We start from the raw sequence: 21,087 nt of genomic DNA, 5'->3' as shown, positions 1-21,087 counted from the left end.
ATCTAAAACAGAGGGCATCTTTAACTCTCCCTGGATCAGGCCGTCTGCTGTGCCAATCAGTCATTTCACACTGTAATGTAATGATTTAGGAGCTCCCTATTTGTCACGTAGTCCAGTGGCACCACACTGAGCCAACGTGTCGCTTTCTTATGAGTCTATCGACATGAACGACCACACTCCCAAATGGCTAGCTGGCCAGCAATTTGCCAATGGAGGGGACAGGGTGGCCCCATTTGGGCGGCTGTATGTCTTTGGGGGGTTTCTGCTTGTCACTTTCCCTGTGCCTGGCTCTGTGTTCAAAGCCAGGGCTTTTAAACCTGTGTGTGACTGTGACAGCAGGAAGGTAGTGCTGTGCTGTGAGATGGGATGGATGCATGGGGCTGGGTGGCCGGCCAGCTGTGCTCTCTTGTGGTAGCTCCAGGGATAGCTTGCCCTGCCTGGGAGGTGTCACTTCACTTCATTTGTTTTGCTGTAAGTCGCCGAAGTCTTTTTAAAACAATGAACTATGTTTTTTCGACTTCTGAAACCATACGTTCTTATGACTCAACGTGAACACCCTGATTAAGGAAATGACAATGTTACATTGAGCCGTTTTCTTTATTTCCCTGCTTATGTTCTGTTCATGTTTCTCAGAGGCTGTGCATGCAAACGTTTAACTCATGAGATGAGGTCACGAGATTAACATTCCTCAAGTTTTGGGGTTGAGGGGGACATTCCCGTTGACTCCCTCAGTCCTGTGAGATGCATAATTGCTGGCTAAATACCCATCTCTCAGGGGTGGCCAGCCTGCCTTAATGCAGAGGTCTGCTCTGTGTCCATCCGCATTTGCAGCCAGTCTGACACGTACAGTGGCTTTCCTCTGTCTCACAGGACAGGTCCACTGGCTGCCTCATCAAGGCTGATTGCTGGAGACACTTCCTTCCCAGCAGTCATTTTACCTGACGTGAAGCAGACCTGTCTCCTGTAGACCCGCACTATGAATCAGGAAGACTGACTGGCTGAACTCATCTCCCCTGGTGAAGCTGGAACCACATGACTGAGGAAGGAGAGAATGTCTCTGTGGAAAGTGGATATACCAAGAAGTCAAAATAAAACTACCTTGTTTAATGCTAACATAAACATTCCACTGGGCACACCAAGTTGTTTCAACGTGGAAATTAAGGTAATATTTGGTTGAGACGTTGATAAATGATATTTCAACCTTTATTTACCCACTCAAAAAGACAGACAGAAGTTTGTTGAAATCCATATGTGTTATTACTATGCTTTCAACCAACTAAAGGCTTGTTGTCATCTAAATGTCTTATCACTGTGCTATCAACCATTTTAAAAGCACAACAAAGTTCAAATGGGAATACAATGGCAAATAAATTGTATTTATACAACTTAATGTGTTATCACTGTGCTTCATCTAATAGCACAACCAAATTACCTGGATTGTAGTTGAGATTACATTAAAAGTACACATTGCAAGTGATCAATGCTTTTCAAGATTCTGCACAGATTATTAAAGCAACTGTGAAGATTTCCACAGACCTTCGACCTTTGCGTGCTATCTTGAACTTGCACGCTTCTATGATGACATAAGAAGCCATTTATAGTTACAGTAGGCTAACCTCAAAATGTGGCCAGCGATATTGAATTGTGTTTGGTTGTCAACAAATTCCAGTTAGTCTACAAATGAATAATGTATGTGTTGGATTCATGTCTCCATCTCATCCAAGAATCAAAGGTAAAGAATAGGGCTCAATGCTAGGTATGCATAACTGGCTGAAAGGGAGTCAGGCACAGGAGAGCACAAGTTGGGTAGCCAAAAGAGCATTTTATTTCTGTGAACAAAACACACGGCACTAAGAACACTAAACACAATATGGGTTGACATAACCCAGCGCAAACTAGTCTAGCGTGCACATACACGAAACAACAAACAATTCCAGACACAGACATGGGGGGGGGGGGAACAGAGGGTTATATACACGTCTAATACTGAGGGAATTGAAACCAGGTGTGTAGGAAAACAAGACAAGACAAATGAAAAACTTAAAGGTGGATCGGCGATGGCTAGAAAACCGGTGACGTCGACCACCGAACGCCGCCCGAACAAGGAGAGGAACCGACTACGGCAGAAGTCGTGACACTCAAATTAAACTTTATTTAAAGTGGATTTAAAGTTTCCTATTCTTTAACTTTGAAGATGAAGATGTGAATCCAAAATATTGATTAAACATTTGTAGACAAAGTGGAGTTAAAGCCAGACTAAGTCAGTGGCACAGATTGAACTATCCAAGTAGAAAATACATCTCCTTCAAATGTAATCTAATCAAACTTTAAATGCACTTCAAATAAAGTTTGATTCGATTTTGTGGTATCTAACATTGATTTATTTCTGGTTGACATGGAGACAACTCCAACATATTAGTGAAACCTGTGTTTAATTGAAACAATAGCTGTTAATGACTTTGCAGATGCTATATAGGCCTAAATAGTATAATTGATGATATATGACTTATAGAGAGAGTATGGTTACATTTCATTTGCTCTGTTGAACCTACCCTTTGGAATTACTTTTATAGCAACAGTAAATATATTTAGTTAAGAGATCTCTCAATAATAATTCTCACGTTAGCAAATTGGTAGTAGTCAGTGACAAATATAAAAAATGGGTTTGGTTAAAACCCTGGACGGGAGAACAAATTAATAGTTGTAGATAGATCAAATCTCCAGTTTGAGGTGCTGACCAAATCAAATCAAATCAAATGTATTTATATAGCCCTTTGTACATCAGCTGATATCTCAAAGTGCTGTACAGAAACCCAGCCTAAAACCCCAAACAGCAAGCAATGCAGTTGTAGAAGCACGGTGGCTAGGAAAAACTCCCTAGAAAGGCCAAAACCTAGGAAGAAACCTAGAGAGGAACCAGGCTATGTGGGGTGGCCAGTCCTCTTCTGGCTGTGCCGGGTGGAGATTATAACAGAACATGGCCAAGATGTTCAAATGTTCATAAATGACCAGCATGGTCAAATAATAAGAGAAAGAGAGAAAGAGAGAGAGAATTAGAGAGAGCATACTTAAATTCACACAGGACACCGGATAGGACAGGAGAAGTACTCCAGATATAACAAACTGACCCTAGCCCCCGACACATAAACTACTGCAGCATAAATACTGGAGGCTGAGACAGGCCTATTATTTCGTTTTTTATAGTGGATATAATGTTGAAGATCTGACATTGTTTGAAAGGTACAAATTAAACATATTTTATACCAGGTTTGTCTATATTGAAAATTGGTTGCAATGATGACATAAACCTGTGGTTGAAATTTCACCCTCAAAACAGCAGTTTACATTGATTACTTTTTCAAATCCAATGTATTTTCCACGTCACAATACATTGGCAAATTATGTTGAAACAATGTTGATTCAACCAGTTTGCACCAAGTGGGATAGCAGCGTGCACATACACACCAACACACAAATGCACGTACACACACACACACACACACACACACACACACACACACACACACACACACACACACACACACACACACACACACACACACACACACACACACACACACACACACACACACACACACACACACACACACACACACACACACACACACAAATATGGCAAAATATACACACTGAGGCAATAGCGCCAGCCATGATGTCATACCATATCTGTTAGGCCTTGGTTAGATGAGCTAATCTTCAGCTCCTTTATTCTGAAGTGGTGTGGATCTCCCACTCTGCAAGGTATCGCTTCATATGGATGTGCTGATTCTCTATGTAACACTAAATCGCATTCTCTCTCAAAAAAAAAAGTATTTGTCTTGCCTGTGAAAAGACTTTAACCCTTGAGAGCAGCCCTTTGGACCTCCACGCTGACACAATAGCAAGAGTTGGTCTGGCCCAATTCATATAGAAATAATTGAATCAGAAAGGGACAATTTTATATTTATTTATGACCCCAACAGCGAGACAGGAATAGGTTCAAGCCCTTTTCCATCTGTGTGCAATCCTAGCGTAATGCTATCATCACCTGTTTCCATGCTTCTTGCTCACATCTGACTTGCATAAAAAAAAAAATCACACAAGGTGCATTTTTTTCTGCCCCTTTTTCTGTGCGCTTTAGCAGTTGACTCATATTTCTAAAATAGGCTACAACAACAAATTAAGATCTGAGGCTTGGAGAAAAAGGCACTGATTTCAAAAAGCAATTTGCTTTAAATTTCAGAACCAGACTCTCCAGGGGGTTCGATATACTAGACACAGGAGTTTAAGAGCTCACTAAAGTTTATTGCTGTGTGGACTGGAGCCTGGATGCTAAGATAATGGGGGTTTTAATTTATCAAGCTGGCACAGAATGGGTACAATTTTATCATAGTTAAATCCATTTGGCTTGTAAATAAACCAGAATTCCCTCTTATGTTTGAATAATTTGAAGGTAGTGCTTCCTCATAAATGATGGTAATATAGTAATTAATACCAATACAGGATCCACATCACAGTAGATAGACTGTCACTACTACTACAGTGCTTACAATGAATTGTATATCACTTTTTACTCTTCCCCAGGTCAAATTGAAAGGTTGCAATGTATCAAGAGATGTCCAGCCCTAAACACTTCCCCATGAGTACATTAGGAACTACCTGCACTTTATCATAGGTACAGTACATGTTGTGTAAATAAGTGTCATGTGAGTATGTGAAAGAGATATTGGAGCTGCCTCTGTCATAATAATAACAGGGATGTAGCCTATATATATGTAGGCTTCCAATGTACAGTATGAGAACTCCTGCCCAATGAAATGTTTTTCCCTCGTCCATAACAGACTGGAATCTGTGTATCCGCTCTGCCTCTCCCATGGACACCAGCTGTGCATCTGGTGCTTGCTGGGAACTGCAGTCAGCCAGTTGTGAGGGATTTTTAACACAATTCTCCCATGTGCATTTAAGGAAGCAGTAATGTCATGCAATTGGGGTTATATTATTATTGTGTGGATCCCGGAGAGTGATGTCAGAGGAAAGAGGAAACTAGCTAACTCCCAAACCAAGAGAGCAAAGGTTACAGTCGAACTGGCAGAGACCCAGATTGACTTAAATACTTTCCTTTCTCTCTTCCCCTTTTCTTTCCTTAAAAAAGTAAGATGTCCCGGTTTGCTTCCTTTGGCATATCTGATTATGAGCTGTAATTTATTATCATTGAGTAATTGTCGTCACAAGGGGGTTTGAGATAACAGCTTTTCAAAAAGGAACATCCTGTGAAAATGTCCAACATAAATGGAACATAGTAGAGGGATGAAATAGAGACAAATGACTGAATGGATTAAATGAATTTAATTTATACATTAATGTTGGCCTTTCATCATCTCTAATGAAAAATCAACACTTTTCTAGTCTATCAAAGGGAAGATCATTTGAGTGTTCCAGATACAGTTGAAGTCGGAAGTTTACATACACTTAGGTTGGAGTCATTAAAACTCGTTTTTCAACGACTCCACAAATTTCTTGTTAACAAACTATAGTTTTGGCAAGTCGGTTAGGACATCTACTTTGTGCATAACACAAGTAATTTTTCCAACAATTGTTTACAGACAGATTGTTTCACTTATAATTCACTGTATCACAATTCCAGTGGGTCAGAAGTTTACATACACTAAGATGACTGTGCCTTCAAACAGCCTGGAAAATTCCAGAAAATTATGTCATGGCTTTAGAAGCCTCTGATAAGCTAATTGACATCATTTGAGTCTATTGGAGGTGTACATGTGGAAGTATTTCAAGGCCTACCTTCAAACTCAGTGCCTCTTTGCTTGACATCATGGGAAAATCAAAAGAAATCAGCCAAGACCTCAGAAAAAAATGTAGACCTCCACAAGTCTGGTTCATCCTTCGGGGCAATTTCCAAACGCATGAAGATACCACATTCATCTGTACAGACAATAGTACGCAAGTATAAACACCATGGGACCACGCAGCCATCATACCGCTCAGGAAGGAGATGCGTTCTGTCTCCTAGAGATGAATGTACTTTGGTGCGAAAAGTGCAAATCAATCCCAGAACAACAGCAAAGGACCTTGTGCAGATGCTGTAGGAAACAGGTACAAAGGTATCTATATCCACAGTAAAACGAGTCTTATATTGACATAACCTGAAAGGCTGCTCAACCAGGAAGAAGCCGCTACTCCAAAACCGCCATAAAAAAAGGCAGAATACGGTTTGCATCTGCACATGGGGACAAAGATCATACTTTTTGGAGAAATGTCCTCTGGTCTGATGAAACAAAAATAGAACTGTTTGGCCATAGTGACCATTGTTATGTTTGGAGGAAAAAGGGGAGGCTTGCAAGCCGAAGAACACCATCCCAACCTTGAAGCATGGGGGTTGCAGCATCATGTTGTGGGTGTGGTTTGCTGCAGGAGGGACTGGTGCACATCACAAAATAGATGGCGTCATGAGGCAGGAAAATGATGTGGCTATATTGAAGCAACATCTCAAGACATCAGTCAGGAAGTTAAAGCTTGGCCGCAAATGCGTCTTCCAAATGGACAATGACACCGAGCATACTTCCAAAGTTGTAGCAAAATGGCTTAAGGACAACAAAGTCAAGGTATGGGAGTGGCCATCACAAGCCCTGACCTAAAGCCTATAGAAGATTTGTGGGCAGAACTGAAAAAGTGTGTGCGAGCAAGGAGGCCTACAAACCTGATTCAGTTACACCAGCTCTGTCAGGAGGAATGGGCCAGAATTCACCCAACTTTTTGTGGGAAACTTGTGGAAGGCTACCCGAAACGTTTGACCCAAGTTAAACAATGTAAAGGCAATGCTACCAAATACTAATTGAGTGTATGTAGACTTCTGACCCACTGGGAATGTGATGAAGGAAATAAAAGCTGAAATAAATCATTCTCTTTACTATTATTCTGATATTTCAAATTCTTAAAATAAAGTGGTGATCCTATCTGGCCTAAGAAAGGGAATTTTTGCTAGGATTAAATGTCAGGAATTGTGAAAAACTAAGTTTAAATGTATTTGGCTAAGGTGTATGTAAACTTTCAATTTCAACTGTATATACCAATATGAGTGTCCTGAAATGAAAAACCAAAGCTGAGATGGTACGTTTGCCTATATCTTCATTGTCTACAGTGCACATTTCCTTGTACTTGTAGGAGCAGTGATTTAAGCTTACTGTATGAGAACACTTTGATCTTACACTATGTACAAAACATTACAGCAGAAACATGAACCATGGAAGAGGAAAGAATGTGCTCTTACAGTGTGTCAAATCTGCTCGTAAAATGGTCACATTTCAATCTAACCAAACTTCATCTCCACTGCTGTCCAGTGGCATGTCAATAGAATCCACAGATGAGGAATCAAAACCTCCGTTCCAGGTGCTCAATGCTGCCATGATTTACGGTTGCTTTGCTACCTGTCGTGGTCGCTTAGATTAGAAAAGCAGCTGCGGTAGGGAAGCAGCTTACCCGTGGTGGTATTAGGCAAACCATTTATGTTGGAGGGAGTTGGAGAGCACAGACAGGTCTTGTGGTTTCTGCCAGCACAAGTTCCATCTATTATCTTTGGATTAACTAGGCTACCCTGTGAGCATTTAGCCAAGAGGGAGACTTGATATTAATATGTGTGTGTAGTGTGTGTGTAGACCTAGTTTACACCCTATCTCTGATCATTCTTCCCCTCTACTCAGGAACTAATTTTACCTAGGACAGCAGGTGAGTACAAGTACCTGCCAGGTAGAAACATAATTAGTGTTTCGGACCTCCAGGACTGTAATTGATTTGCTCTGCCCTATTTATTTGAGTGATGAAGTCAGCATTGGCACACCTGTGTAATGAACCAGGGTCAGACCCCCATAACCAGTTGGATGATTAGTCTACATCCCTACAAACCAGGACCGACCTGAGTTTGGGAAATCCTGTAACTGTTAGAGCATCATGAAATTATGAAATATTTCATCGGTTTGTTCTGGAGTCATCAATGGCCTTATAAGATTATGGAAACTTTTTCAACAATTGAAATGAGTCACCATATGTCTAATTATGTAATTACATATAATCTATCATCTCATTGGCACAAGGTGATACAGTTTCTTATGCCAAATTTTTTAAAATACTTAATTGCAATTATTTAAAGGCCCAGTGCAATAAAAAAAGCAGTTTCTCCTGTGTTTTATAACATATTGCACAATAGCTGATGAAAATACAGTAACACTGTAAATGTGTGGGAAAAAATATTATTTCTTGATATTGCTGGTTGAAAATGCAATCTACACAGGACCTTCTAATCAGCAGGTTTGCATGGGCGGGAGTTTCGGCTTTCCATGGTGACATCGGTTTATAGACCAATAGAAAATAGAGTTCTAAACCTTTCTCCCAATAACAGCTAGTTTTCATTTCCCCCCTCCCACTCAAACCACCCCCAGACAGTCTTAGCAAAATTATTGCTTGAGAAATAGGTTTTTGCTAATGTAATGTATTGAGCCTTTAATGAGCATGATGACCAATCACGATTGTACTGGTCAAATGACCAAATGCATAAAGAAAATGTAGACTGTTAGTAGAGAAAGATATGTTTCATTTTCCCTCTTTCATGGGGCTGATGTTACATTTAATTGCTATGGTATTAGGCCAGGCCTGATCTGTATTGAGCCCCAAGGAAGGCAGTGGTATGGAAATAGGTGTCTCCCCCTAGAGGGACAAAGTGGTAAAGTTTCTTCTGATCTCTGTCCATTAGGTGTCAACTTCTCTGTCCCATCACTATGGACAAGAAAGTGCTTGAGCTCAGGCATGGGTAAGGTCTCCTCTAAGCTTAATGAAGATAAATGACAACATTTAAGACTGCAATGTCACATTCTCATTTAGGTTCTTACGGCTTAAATGACACATTGCATTCTTCTCAGAATCTATTTGGCAAACCACGTAAATGATCCATAGATCATTTAAGTAATTTCATTCTTTGGAAAGTATGTCTCGTTGGTTGAATTTAAGAGATTTCACAGCAATATTGAATCCTTCACCCTATTCAATATATGTTAAGGTTATATGCAAATGTTTTTCATAAATCAGTTTAAGGAGCAAAGGGTAATGGCTAGTGAATGATACTTATCAGACACCATAAGTGCTATTTCCAATAAATACATAGAGCGGTTCACTCATATGGGGATTCAGGTCCTGATGGATATAGGATCATCACCTTGGAGTGATTCCAAGACAGCGCTTAAATCAACCTGTACATTGTCTGTCCCATAAAGGCTTGACCAATCTTTGAGGATAACACATCTTAATGGAAAATGTATTTTATGTTACATGTTAGACTTCTGGTGTCACTGATTCATTCATCATGAAGATCTATTCTTGACAAGGTATCACGGTGCCGTCTCAGTTTTAAGCTATCTTTTAGTACATGGTTTTTTTTGTTGCTTTTACAAATTTGTAAGAAAATGTGTTATTCTAAACATGTACAGTTGAAGTCAGAAGTCAGAGTAAAAATTCCCTGTCTTAGGTCAGTTAGGATCACCAATTTATTTTAAGAATGTGAAATGTCAGAATAATAGTGGAGAGAATGATTTATTTCAGCTTTTATTTCCTTCATCACATTCCCAGTGGGTCAGAAGTTTACATATACTCAATAAGTATTTGGTAGCATTGCCTTTACATTGTTTAACTTGGGTCAAACATTTCAGGTAGCCTTCCACAAGCTTCCCACAATAAGTTGGGTGTAATGAGGTGCGTACTGGCGGGAGAGAAGTCCGGCGCAGGTGAGCGAAAACTGATTTACAACAGTGTCGTTTAATATCCATAAACCACCATCAACAGAACAAAACATGAAATGGGTCAAACAAAACCCGGTAATCACCAGCATACCGTGCACAAGCACTAAAATAAACAATTACGGACAAGGACATAGGGGGGAACAGAGGGTTAAATACACAACATGTAATTGGAACCAGGTGTGATGGAAGACAAGACAAAACCAATGGAAAATGAAAAGTGGATCGCGATGGCTCGAAGGTCAGTGACGTCGACCGCCGAACGCCGCCCGAACAAGGAGAGGGACCAACATCGGCAGATGTACCCCCCCCACCCCACCCCCACCCCCGACGCGTGGCTCAAGCAGCGCATCGACACAGGCCTCGGTGACGGCCCGGAGGGTGAGGCGCAGGGCGATCCGGACGAAGACGGTGGAACTCCTGCAGCATTGAACACGTCCTCCACCGGAACCCAGCACTGCTCCTCCGGACCGTACACCTCCCACTCCACGAGATACTGAAGGCTCCTCGCCTGACGCCTCGAGTCCAGAATGGAGCGAACATAGTACCCCGGGGCCCCCTCAATGTCCAGTGGGAGCGGGGGAACCTCCCGCACCTCAGACTCCTGGAGCAGGCCAGCCACCACAGGGCTAAGGAGAGACACATGGAATGAGGGGTTAATATGGTAATCGGGTGGAAGCTGTAACCTATAACAAACCTCGTTCAGTCTCCTCAGGATTTTAAATGGCCCCACAAACCGCGGACCCAGCTTCCGGCAAGGCAGGCGGAGAGGCAGGTTTTGGGTCGAGAGCCAGACCCGGTCCTCACTGCGGTGGCGATCTGCGTTCTCCTTTTGGCGCATTACGGCCTGCTGGTGAACACAGACAGCATCCCATGTCTCCTCCGTGCACTTGAACCAGTCGTCCACCGCAGGAACCTCAGTCTGACTCTGATGCCAAGGCGCCAGAACCGGCTGGTACCCCAGTACTCACTGGAAGGGAGAGAGGTTAGTGAAGGAGTAGCAAAGCGAGTTCTGTGCCATCTCGGCCCAGGGCACGAACACCGCCAGCTCCCCCGGCATGTCCTGGCAATAGGAAAGCAGAAACCTGCCCACATCCTGGTTCACTCTCTCCACCTGCCCATTACTCTCGGGGTGAAACCCTGAAGTAAGGCTGATTGAGACCCCCAGACGTTCCATGAACGCCTTCCAGACCCTAGACGTGAACTGGGGACCCCGATCAGACACTATATCCTTAGGCACCCCGTAGTGCCGGAAGACGTGTGTTAACAAGACCTCCGCAGTCTGTAGGGCCGTAGGGAGACCGGGCAGGGGGAGGAGGTGACAGGACTTAGAGAAAATATCCACAACAACCAGGATCACGGTGTTACCCTGTGAGGTGGAAGATCCATGGGTGGCTCAGTAACCACCGACAGGTGCGACCAAGGCCGCTGTGGAATGGGTAAGGGGTGTAGCTTACCTCTGGACAGGTGCCTAGGAGCCTTACACTGCACGCACACCGAGCAGGAGGAAACATAATCCCTCACGTCCTTAGCTAAGATAGGCCACCAGTACCTCCCGCTCAAACAGCGCACTGTCCGACCAATCCCAGGATGACCAGAGGAGGGTGACGTGTGGGCCCAAAAGATCAACCGGTCACGAACAGCAGACGGGATGTACAGACGCCCAGCGGGACACTGGACGGGAGCGGACTCTGCACGTAACGCCTGCTCAATGTCCGCATCCAGCTCCCACACTACCGGCACCACCAGGCAGGAGGTGGGGAGTATGGGAGTGGGATCCATGGGCGGCTCCTCTGTGTCATACAGCCAGGACAATGCGTCTTCATTCACGTTCTGGGAGCCTGGTCTGTAATCACCAGCATACCGTGCACAAGCACTACAAGAAACAATTACGGACAAGGACATGGGGGGGAACAGAGGGTTAAATTCTCAACATGTAATTGATGGAATTGGAACCAGGTGTGACGGAAGACAAGACAAAACCAATGGAAAATGAAAAGTGGATCGGCGATGGCTAGAAGGTCAGTGACGTCGACTGCCCGAACAAGGAGAGGGACCAACTTCGGCCGAAGTCGTGACAAAGCTGGTGTAACTGAATCAGGTTTGTAGGCCTCCTTGCTCGCACACACTTTTTCAGTTCTGCCCACAAATGTTCTATAAAATTGAGGTCAGGACTTGTGATGGCCACTCCAATACCTTGACTTTGTTGCCCTTGTGTCATTGTCCATTTGGAAGATGCATTTGCGACCAAGCTTTAACTTCCTAACTGATGTCTTGAGATGTTGCTTCAATATATCCACATCATTTTCCTGTCTCATGATGCCATCTATTTTGTGATGTGCACCAGTCCCTCCTGCAGCAAAGCACCCCCACAACATGATGCCACCCTCCCCATGCTTCAAGGTTGGGATGGTGTTCTTCAGCTTGCAAGCCTCCCCTTTTTCCTTCAAACATAACGATGGTCATTATGACCAAACAGTTCTATTTTTGTTTCATCAGACCAGAGGACATTTCTCCAAAAAGTACCATCTTTGTCCCCATGTGCAGTTGCAAACCGTAGTCTGGCTTTTTTAATGGGGGTTTTGGAGCAGTGGCTTCTTCCTTGCTGAGCAGCCTTTCGGGTAATGTCAATATAGGACTCGTTTTACTGTTTATATAGATACTTCTGTACCTGTTTCCTCCTGTATCTTCACAAGGTCCTTTGCTGTTGTTCTGGGATTGATTTGCACTTTTTGCACCAAAGTACGTTCATCTCTAGGAGACAGAACGCGTCTCCTTCCTGAGCGGTATGACATGGTCCCATGGTGTTTATGTTACGCCCCTGAAAACAGGGGAGAAATAATCACGACAGTGATACGGTGTTGTATTCTCAATTCAACGTTTAGTTCAATGAGAAAAAGACTGCGATTTTCCCCAGGAATATGGGTGGAGACCAGAGCAATCGATCTCCGGCTCATAGATTAAGAGCATTTCGTAGATCACAGATTAACACTTTTAGGCACCACAAAATAAAGTAATCAATATAACATTTACACATTACTCTCACAATTCGTACCCTTTGACAGATTTTAACTTTAACACAATTATATAAATGTTATCAATCTTTATCAACTGATACTGAATGCATCTTTTTAACCTTAGATGTTTTAAGATCCTCACATACTATGAACTTACTAATACTTTTTAATGTATAACAGGCTATGACTATTTCCTTTAACCTGTCACACTCTCCCCGACAAAATAAATGTTGTCCCAACATTACCAACATTGTCTTCTTCAACAGTCCGTATGCACTGGACCTAGAAAATCCTCTTCTGTAAGGTAGTACTTGAGCAGAGGTCAAGGGTCACAGTTCAAATATAACTAACAAGTTATATTCACAGTCCATATCTGTTGACCAGCTATATAACATAAGCAGTATTTTCTCATACTATTGATCAACAGTCCATCAATTTTAATGATCTATATGCATAGTCTGCAAATTGTCTCTTTTGACAGTCTGTGAAATCAGACAGTAGTCCATGGTCAAACATGTCAACTCTGTAGCCTCAGGTTTGCTGAAGCCCATACATGTAAGGTGGCTGAAAGTAACATTGCTGTAGTGATGGCAGCCATGGAACCAGTCCTGGTACAGAGTAGACAGGGAACAACTGTGGCTGTGGCTGTATACTGTAGCAGGAAGGGATACCAAGCTGATCATACGTGATACGTCTTGGAGGGTGTCTCTCTCTTTGTGGCAGCTGGTAGGCTGGTTCCTCAGGTTCAGCAGCATCAGTATATGAAGGAAAGGCACTTGGTGGACGATCATCAGGCAAATTTTCAGCAGGCAAGTTAATCTCCTCAGCAGGCAGGTCTTTAACTGTTGTTGTCTCCTCCAACAAGAGGCTGTGCTGGTAGCGTATCAGGGACTGGCACTGCAACTGTCTGTTTCACTGTTGGGGGCCTGTGTTCCCACTCTCTCGCTGGTTCAGCATTCCTCTCCTCAGGTACTGTAGGAGATGTGGGAACCTGTAGCGGCTCATGAAGGTCATATTCATCCCCACTGTTTTCATCAGAATCTAGAGTCTGTGATGCAGGCTGGTGTCTCCTCGTTTTATGACTTTTGTCCACTTTGGTCATTTCTGGTTGTGTCTCAAAAGGTAAGTGGTCACAGGACATGAGCAGATTTCTGTGCAGGACCCTGGAGCGTCCCCTACCCTTTTCTGGTCTCAATTCATAAATCGGCAGGTCTGAACCCATTTGTCTCACCACTGTGTGAATTGTATCTTCCCAATAGTTACGGAGTTTTCCTGGTCCTCCTCTTGGTGTCAGCTTTTTAATCAGAACTCGCTCGCCAGGCTGTAGCACTGAACTCCTAACTTTAGTGTCATAGTACTTCTTACTTCTTTCAGCGGCTTTCTGAGCATTTTCATTTGCAATGGCGTATGCTTCTTCCATCCCTCGTTTCCAGTTCTCCACGTATTCTCGCTGGTTACTGGAACCTGCCTCTGTGCACAATCCAAAGAGCATATCAACTGGAAGCCTGGGTGATCTCCCAAACAGAAGATAAAATGGTGAATAGCCAGTCACTTCGCAACGGGTGCAGTTATAGGCATAAACCAGTTTGTTCAGAGACTCCTTCCAATTTGACTTTTGTGTCTCAGTTAGTGTCTTTAACATTTGCAACAATGTTCTGTTCATGCGTTCCGCTTGACCGTTTCCCATCGGGTGATAGGGTGTTGTCCTGGACCCCGCCATGCCACTGAGTTTCTTAACTGATGGAACAACTGATTTTCAAATTCTCCCCCTTGGTCATGGTGGATGCGGGACGGGAACCCAAACTTCAGGGCAAAGTCATTGAAGATGAGATTTGCAGCAGTTTTACCTGACTTTGATGTGGTGGCGTAGGCTTGAGTGAAACGTGTAAAATTATCAACAATCACGAGGATGTACTCATATCCCCCTTTGCATCTGTCGAGATGAAGGAAGTCAATACATACCAGTTCAAATGGCTGTGTTGTCACAATGTTTGTCAGAGGAGCTCTTGTTGCATGGGCTGGCTTTTTCTGCTTGACACAGCTACACGTTTTAGTCACATAGTGCTCGATGTCAGATTGCATATATGGCCAGAAGAAGCGGTCACGTACTAGTGATACAGTGCGGTCAGTACCTTGGTGTCCCATGTTATTGTGCAACTCTTCCATCACTTTGCCTTTGTACTGCTCTGGTAGAACTAACTGCTTGCGGGCTGTAGTGATTCTGTACAGAATGCCATCACTGTCTATTGTCAATTTGTCCCATTCTCTGAATAGGCATTTTGTCTTTGGACTGAATTTCTTTTGCTCTTTAACTGGCGGTTTGGAACCAGACAGTTTGAAATTGAGCACAGGACGGATGACCGGATCAGATTCTTGTGCTTCTCTTATCCCATCTTTTGCAGTGGTTGTCTCACCTTCAGCTGATACTGCCATAGATGCAGCTGAAAATGACCAAGGTACAACAGCCTCTTTCTGTACCTCAACTGCTTGTATCGTGGTGGCGATGGTGTTCTGAGGAGCTTCCACCAGACATTCTCTCATCAGTGACTCTACATCCAGTGGCATCCTTGACAAAGGATCTGCATCACCGTTCTCTCTGCCTGGCCTGTACTTTATTGTAAAGTGGAAATCAGCCAAGTCTGCAACCCACCTGGAAGTGGTTGCGTTCAGTTTTGCAGTAGACAGAATGTAGCAGAGCGGGTTGTTGTCGGTGTATACAGTGAAGGTCGGAGCATAGTACAAATAGTCATGGAACTTATCAGTGATTGCCCATTTTAGAGCTAGAAATTCTAGCTTGCTCGAGTGGTAGTGATAGTTCTTCTCAGCTGCTGTTAAGGTTCGAGAGCCATAAGCAATGACCCTAAGCTTCCCCTCTTGCTTTTGATAAAGAACTGCTCCCAAGCCTTGGTGTGACGCATCAGTGTGTACAACAAATGGCTGAGTGAAATCAGGGAAACCTAAAACTGGTGGGTGAAGCAAACACTCAATCAGCTGTTCAAGTGCCTGTTGATGCTGGTCAGTCCACAGGATTGGCTTGTTTGAGGGCACCACATGACTTACTTTCTTTGTTTTTGTTTTCCGTGGGTGGTCAGGTAATTTCTCTGAATCTGCTTTCAGGAGGTCATACAGGCAGCTGGCACTCCTAGAAAAGTCTTTGATGTACTGTCTGTAGTAAGTGAGTAAACCAAGCATTTTTCTGAGCTGGCCCACAGTCTCTGGTCTGATTTCTTTCAATGCTCTTACTGCTTCAAAATCGGCTGGGTCAACTCGGCTGCCCTCTGCAGACACTATTCTGCCCAAATAACGGACCTGGGGTTTAAAGAGATCACACTTACTTGGTTTGAGTTTAATGCCATACTCTCTGAGACGCTGCAAAACTTTTCGCACATCATTCACATGGCTGTCGAATGTTTTACTGAAAACTAGCGTGTCGTCCAGATAAGGAATGCAGATGTTATCCCGGAGCCCTTCCAAACACTCCTCCATACACCGCTGAAAAGCTGCAGGAGCGTTCATGAGGCCGAATGACCATGGGGTCACAAATGCTGTCAGTGGTCTGCTCTCTTCAGAGATGAACCCCTGGTGATACGCTTTCCCCTGATCTAAGAGGGAGAACCAGGAATTACCACCTAAACTGTCCATGATGTCTTGGACCCGAGGGATGGGCTGGCGGTCGGGATGTGTCTTTCTGTTCATGTCTCTAATCTATACACAACCGGAGGGTCCCGTCCTTCTTACGAACGCACACGACAGGTGAAGAATATGAAGAGTTTGACTTCCTAACCCAGCCCTGGACTATGAGGTCATAAATGTAACCCTTCATCTCCTGATAGTGGCCTGGGCACTGACATGTATGTGCGCTTTACTGGTTCAGAGTCCTTTAGAGAAATAGTAATTTTCAATCGTTCAATGCAGCCAATGTCATTGTCTGATCTGGAGAAGGAGTGACACTCTTCTCTAAGCATTTGCCTAACAACCTCTCTCTGCTCTTTGGTTAGGTGAGTTAAACCTACTGGTGGATCCCACTGTTCAGTAGCAGTACATGGGGTTCGAACGCTGGTGTGATTCACTGTGGCTGAGGTGACAGTTTTTTCAAAGACTTGGGCAGGTAACACAGTCATAATGGTTTGTACTGTACCGATTATTGTGCGTCCTAGCAGGGCAATGTCGTGGTCAGTGGGGTTAGAGACATCAAGCAGGATAACTGGAAAAACACCTTTCCTGACTCTGACTAGTGTGTCAAAGAACTCAAGGTCGTCTGGCCACTGCGGGTTCAGGTCTGGCTGGAAAAGCATTGTCATGTCATCTTTGAAAGGTTGGGAAGCTACACGGCACTCAATCTGAATGCTACTGTGTTTTGGTACAGCAACCTTCTCTTTCTTGGTTTTCACTGCGTATTCATCTGTCTGTTCTGCGCTAACAGCCTGTATAAAAGCTCTCACCTTGTTTCTATTGAAGCTTGGGAAAGCTGTTTTTACTGTACTGTGTCGTTTAGTCTTTTCGGTCATTGTCAGGATGTGCTCGATAACATTGAAACCTATGATGGGATGTGATAGGTGACAGCCTTTCATTACCAGCACCGGGATGATCAGTTCCTTTGTTTGGTCAGTTTCAGAGGCTAGCCGAAAAGTTGTTTCAATCCATCCCAGGTACGGCATTTCAGTCCCATTTGCTGCAGTCAACCTTAGATCATCAGGTGAGTCCAGGATTTCTGAAACATCGCTCAGCCTTGCGTTTGGGAGAGATTCCTCTTTCCATCGTTCATCAATGACCGATACCTGAGAGCCTGTGTCCCATAGGGCTTGGAGGTGGTGGCGATTCAGGTGACACTCAATAAGGCACTGTCTGCCGACTAGCGAGGTGACCTTACGGGGGTTGGCAACCTTGAGCTAGGGATGGTAAGGAGTGGGCATTTTCCTCTGTACAGGAAAACCTTTCACTATTAGAGTCAATTTTCAGGTGAGTGCATTTTTCCTTATGTTTAGTCCAGTGTTGGTTTTGACATACTTTGGAACAGTACAGTGTCTCTTTACATGATGAACATTGTTTCAGGTTCTCAAATGAATCTTCTCTGGCACAATTTGCACATTTCTGGGACTTTTTGGTAGCTACGGTTAACACTCGTCCCTCAGCGGTAACCCGTTTCCGTTTAAAGGGGCCTCCCTTGATGGTCTGGCTCCCCGGATTTTACATCCAGCTTGAAAATGTTCTCCACTCCCACATCGGAAGCAGTGTGTGCAGCGTGCATCTGTTCTGGCCTGCTGGCAGACAAAACACCTCCTTGGAGCTTGAGCAGAGTGGTTGGTATACCGGTTAGGTGCATATTGATGCTGCGCAGGGTCAGGTGCTTGGGACCGACTGTAGTTGCTGTAATACTGCTGCTGGGAAACAGGTGGCTGGGGGTCCCTATTTGGCCTCCTAACTGGGGGTGGGGCATAGGCACAAGGCAGTGACTGAAACATAGGCTGCTGTAATGTCTCTTTAATCTGAGCAATCTCTGCACTGAGACCTTTTAGAGAAGCTACACCTGTCTTAAGTTCAGCTAACTCGGTTAACAGTCCTGCGGGTATCGTAGTTTTGGCTTCCTTCACAGGACACTTTGCAGATGGCGTATCTTCTAACTGGACTACACTTACAGTTGTAGCAGGCTGTGGGGCATTAAACCGCTTTTTGTTTCGTCTTTCTATCTCATTAGCACAAGCAATGTTAAGCTTCTCTAGCAAAACCTCATCTGATGTTTTGCTCTCTAGCAGGAGAGGCTGCATGTCTATCCTGATACTGTCACTCTGGAGACCCGTAAGGACTGTGTGAAAACACATGCTCTGGACTAGAGCAGGGTCATACTTAAGCCCTGATTCTGACTCCTGGGATGCAAACAGTACTTTTTGCCTCAAATCTAAAACGCGCATCAGGAAACTTTGAGGGGTCTCCTTGCTATGCTGTGCTTCTGAAGCTAGCTGTTTGTAAAGCTCTGTTGCACTCTTCTCTTGGAAGTGGGAACGCAGGATACATCTAAGTGTGGGAAGAGTTAGCTGGGGTTTACCTTCCAAGTAGCTGCGTAGCTGTGAGCCTGGAGAAATAGCCCTGACTACTGCGTCTACTATTTCTACCTCAGGATATCCTCTGTTAAGTCCATTTTCAATCTGATGGACAAGGCTGGAAAAAATCTGTTTTTCTTTCTGGCCCGGTTCACCTATCTGACCAGAAATTTTAAACTCTTTGCGCCAGTATGAGCTGGGCTGTGCATTGGGTGAGAGCGGCACGCTCCCCTGAAGATTGGCATGGTGTTGGGGCTGACGCAGAGAATCACTGGCTTTGGCTGCAATAATCTGCTCAGTTCCCACCCCTTGTTGTGGAGTTACAGTTCTCAATTCCTCTATTCTGTGATGTGTTCCGGCTGGTTCAATATCATGGTCAATTTGCCCTGTTTTGTTATCTCTGCCACTGATCATCTCTGTCATTTCGTCTTTAAGTAGCAACAATTCCGACATGCCGCCATCTTCTAACTCTGCGACTTCCTCTCTTCCAAGGAACATCATAATGCGAGTCATTAATGAAATGCGGGATTTGTCTTTAACATCTCTTCTCTGTTCGCCTGATATTTCAAGGAAATCACATATCTCTAGTAATTTGTCTTTAGTCAGGGTGTGCAATTCTCCTACTACCTCTTCCTGTAGTTCTTCCAAGGCGCTTGTCATGTTGACAGAACAGGAGGAACTTTTACTGTGCAGGAGTTGGCTCTGAATTAGATGGTCCTTACTGTCTCTGATGGTCGATCAATGGCCTCAGTTGACACGTACTTAACCACTAACTTCCAACTTCCCTCGAACAGCAACACTTTCCTCACTGCAGCCTGCCTGAGTTGTTATGTGGAGATTTAGCTGGCTCGGAATTCAGCGACCAGGGTGTGGAAACTGGACATCTGAGCAGCTATCTCAGCGGAGCCTCCAAAAATGTTACGCCCCTGAAAACAGGGGAGAAATAATCACGACAGTCATACGGTGTTGTATTCTCAATTCAACGTTTAGTTCAATGAGAAAAAGACCGCGATTTTCCCCAGGAATATGGGTGGAGACCAGAGCAATCGATCTCCGGCTCATAGATTAAGAGCATTTCGTAGATCACAGATTAACACTTTTAGGCACCACAAAATAAAGTAATCAATATAACATTTACACATTACTCTCACAATTCATACCCTTTGACAGATTTGAACTTTAACACAATTATATGAATGTTATCAATCTTTATCAACTGATACTGAATGCATCTTTTTAACCTTAGATGTTTTAAGATCCTCACATACTATGAACTTACTAATACTTTTTAATGTATAACAGGCTATGACTATTTCCTTTAACCTGTCACATTTATACTTGCAAACAATTGTTTGTACAGATGAACATGGTACCTTCAGGCATTTGGAAATTGCTCCAAAGGATGAACCAGACTTGTGGAGGGTCTACAATTTCTTCTGAGGTCTTGGCTGATTTCTTTTGATTTTCCCATGATGTTAAGCAAAGAGGCACTGTGTTTGAAGGTAGGCCTTGAAATACATCCACAGGTACACCTCCAATTGACTCAAATGATGTCAATTAGCCTATCAGAAGCTTCTAAAGCCATGACATCATTTTCTGGAATTTTCAAGGCTTGTTTAAAGGCACAGTCAACTTAGTATATGTAAACTTCTGACCCATTGGAATTGTGACACAATGAATTATAAGTGAAATAATCTGTCTGTTAACAATTGTTGGAAAAATTACTTGTGTCACGCACAAAGTAGATGTCCTAACCGACTTGCCAAAACTGTAGTTTGTTAAACAAAAAAATTGTGGAGTGGTTGAAAAAAGAGTTTTAATGACTCCAACCTAAGTGTATGTAAACTTCCGACCTCAACTGTATATGCTTTCTATTGTAGGTTTTTGGGGCGTTGTGGCCTCTATTTTCATGTTTTGGTTTGTTTTTACAGTGCACACAAAAAAAAATGTCCACGTGGAATATGTCTATCTTCAATATGCCTGTGGAAAAGATGTTGCCTTACTGCAGAGGTTTTATGTAATTAGCGCTACCTGTACCATACAACTTTCCCATTCATATCAATTAAATTCTGTGTATTCACATGAACTTGTACCCATTTAATTTGGAGAGGGAGACATGAGGCTTTAGGGAAGCCTTAGAGAAGCCTTTAGAGAAGTTCACTGAGCTTTGGCTCATACTCTGCTGGAGTGAAACGCTTGTATAGAAACTGTTGCACAACATTCTAGTGAGAATGA

The sequence above is a fragment of the Oncorhynchus kisutch genome, linkage group LG3 (genome assembly GCF_002021735.2).
Source record: "Oncorhynchus kisutch isolate 150728-3 linkage group LG3, Okis_V2, whole genome shotgun sequence".
NCBI lineage: Eukaryota > Metazoa > Chordata > Actinopteri > Salmoniformes > Salmonidae > Oncorhynchus > Oncorhynchus kisutch.
The sequence above is the reverse complement of the archived record's forward strand: the minus strand, read 5'-3'. Positions refer to the sequence as shown.